Below are 3,066 nucleotides of genomic sequence, written 5' to 3'. Positions count from 1 at the left end.
GAGAAACTGCCCCTCGTCCTGCTGGGTCACCCCCGCTGCTCCTCAAGCTCCCGGCAGTCTGGCAGCACCCAGCACTGCACAGCAGCCTCCCTAGAGAAGCTCTCCTGGAAAAATGAGCCCCTTCCTTGGAAGAGCAGAGCAGCTCCCGACCCCGCAGGGCCCCCGGGCGCTGTTTATCTTTGAGCAGGAGATAAAGCAGCTGTCGGCCATCCCATTTCAGGGCTGGACAGCTGTAGCTCGCGCCGGCCCATCCCGTCCCACCGCGGCAGGGGTAGGGACCTCCCGGCACTCACCAGCTCTTCTAAGCATCAGTTTGTTGGTGACCAGCTGATGTTCCTGCTGGATTGCCCCTGGGAAGATATGACCTGGCCCCATTTCAGAGGGATCCACAGGGCCAGCTGCCCCGTGGGACTCATTTCACAGGACCCCATTGCACATGGCTCCAGTGTCCCGATGCTTCTGTGTTGCACCCCGGGAGGCTGGCTCCCTCTGGGATGGGCTGGGCTCCATCCCCTGCATGCTGGGACTGAAGGCTGGGCTGAGTGAGGTGAGTCAGATGTGATGATGGTGATGGGACTTCTCCATGGCCCAGCAGGTACCCAGGTGTTTGGGGAAGCTCCTCTCCTCCAAGGCAGAGGGGTTTTGGTGTTTGGGTCAACATAGCACCCAAGGGTGGGGGGATGTGGCTAGGCTGGCTAGTGGTCTGCAGGGGGTGCAGCATGTCCCACCACCCTGGGGATGGCCACCAAGGAACCTGGCCCAGCTAGATCAGCACAACTCGGTTCCTCTCTAGAGCCTCCACAATGACAACAGCAGCTCTGAAGCTCTGCACATGTATCATGAAGTGTGTCCATGCTCAGGATCTCACCAGGACAGCAAGCAGGACCGTGTCCACTCTACCCTCCCGCTCAGCATCTTTGCACCACCAGGGTCTGGTCATGCTCCTAGCTGGAGAGAAAGAGAAATCCTCCAGACAAACGGCTATCAACGGCTGCAGTGGAGGCGGCACAGATAGATACTGGAGGTATAGATGGGCACAGCAGACAGCGGAGCAGATTGAGAGATACTTGGAGCAGAGAGATACCGCAGGAGGAATCGGGAGATAGATCCTGTGGGCTGATCAATATCCACTGCATGCAGAGGGACAGCCACACTACAGACCCCAAAGCAAGCTGGCACCGCAGCCTGCCCCAAACTGCCACCCTATAAACAGCAGCACCACTCCAAGGCAGGGCAGGGCTGGTCCCAGTAACTCCATTCCCCTCTCCCTGTCCCATACCATATGAGCCATCCAGAGGCAATCGGGCCCCTTGTCCCTGCACCCAGGGGCACTGAACATAAGGGACATCCATCCCACTGGGCTCGCTGGGACATGCCACCAGGTGGGAAACCCATGTGTGGGTCTCTGTAGCATCACTTTCTCAATCAGGGTTTGAGAAAAGAGGGCAAGCAAAGAAGGAGCCAGCTCTCCCCCTGGGAAGTGGTGGGAAGATTTATCCCCTGCCCCGACCTCCCCTGACATCCACCTCCCGCTATTCATACCGCACTGTCAGCTTTGCTCCTGCCCCACATGGGGAGCGCGGGCAGCCCCTGCCAGGGGCAGCGCATCAGGCTGAAAGATGAGAAATGCCGGGGATGCTTTCTCTACGCAAAGCCTCCCCAGGCCCGGGAGGGAGGAACTGCTTCCCACCTCCCAGCTGACCCCAGGAACCGGACAGTCAGCCTTTTTCTGCGCAGCGGGGTGTAACGTAACACTTCCTGGATGAGATATTCGGCCATGAAGCACACCCACCCCAGCCCTCCCCAGGCTGTTTCAAGGCAGAATTGGGTGCTGGCAGCCTCCACAGTCATGGCTGAGGGGCATGTGCTGCCTGTGCCCTGCCTGCACCCGTACCTGTTGCCTCAAAGGCAGGCGCCCAGGCAGATGATCCCTAACCCCTCTGAGTAATGCCATGTTGTGTGATCTTGAAACAGAAAAGGCAGCAACATGGCCCCACGGCACCCAAAAGTCAAGTCCTTGCTGCTGTCTCCATCTCCTCCTGCCAGAGCCACCATGGATGAGCCAGTAAGTCCCCTTGTCCCACTGGTCTCTGAGCAGTGCCATCCTAAAAAAGCCACACACCAGCTGTATGGAAACATCTCTGCCTGCTCGGTCCCCTTGCCACAAACTCCCTGTCACTCACCCTGCCACCAACATCACGCCTCTCTACCTTTGAGATGAAGCTGCACACAGGGAGTGCGAACCCAATCTGTCTCTGTGCAGTCCACACTCACACCTGCACACAGAGCAGCACCCTCCGCGTGCCAACCAGGGCTTGCACAACCTAGCACAGATGGGGGTCCACACACACAAAATACAGAGAGGTCTTTCCTCCATCCTGTATATGAGCCCCAAGAGCCCTGTTCCTGTGCCAGACCTCTGTGGCACATGGGTCTCCCCTATGCCCCCCAAGAGTGAGGTGACAGGTTTGATGCGCTGCTCCCTCCGGCTAACGTAGGAAATCAATGAACCGCGCTGACCAGACATAAATATACTTTGGCACTCACAGAGACATGGAGGAGCTCAGCTCCGTGGTCCGCTGGCTCCTTGGGGTGAACACACACCGGAGCCCTTGCCCTTGTTCAACTCTGCAAAACTTCCGTGGACAGGGATCACCCTGTTTTACCCATTAGGGAAAGCACTAGGGATAAAGTCTGCATAGGTCAGGGTGGGCACTGGGAGGTGCCTGGACACCAGGCACCCTGTCATGCTGCAGGGCCTGGGGACAAGCATAGGGGATACCAAGAAGGGGGACATGAAGCAGGGGTGAGATAGGGAGCACAATGAGGATGCCTGTTAGGGTCAACAGGGCTCAGGGACAGTGAGGAACATTCAGGGGGTACCCATTCGGAGCGGGACGGGGCTCTGGGACAGGGGTGCTGGTTTGCACTGACTGTACTTGCCTGAGATAAAGTTTGGGGGCAGTGAAGAGGGACTGGGGGTTTCTTATTTAGGGTGGCATGGCAATAATGTCTGGGGGTAACAGGGGTACCAGGCATGCCTGCTTGGGGTGGGACTGGGAGGGG

The sequence above is a fragment of the Athene cunicularia genome (assembly GCF_003259725.1).
Source record: "Athene cunicularia isolate RWA chromosome Z unlocalized genomic scaffold, athCun1 chrZ_part1, whole genome shotgun sequence".
Lineage (NCBI taxonomy): Eukaryota > Metazoa > Chordata > Aves > Strigiformes > Strigidae > Athene > Athene cunicularia.
The sequence above is the reverse complement of the archived record's forward strand: the minus strand, read 5'-3'. Positions refer to the sequence as shown.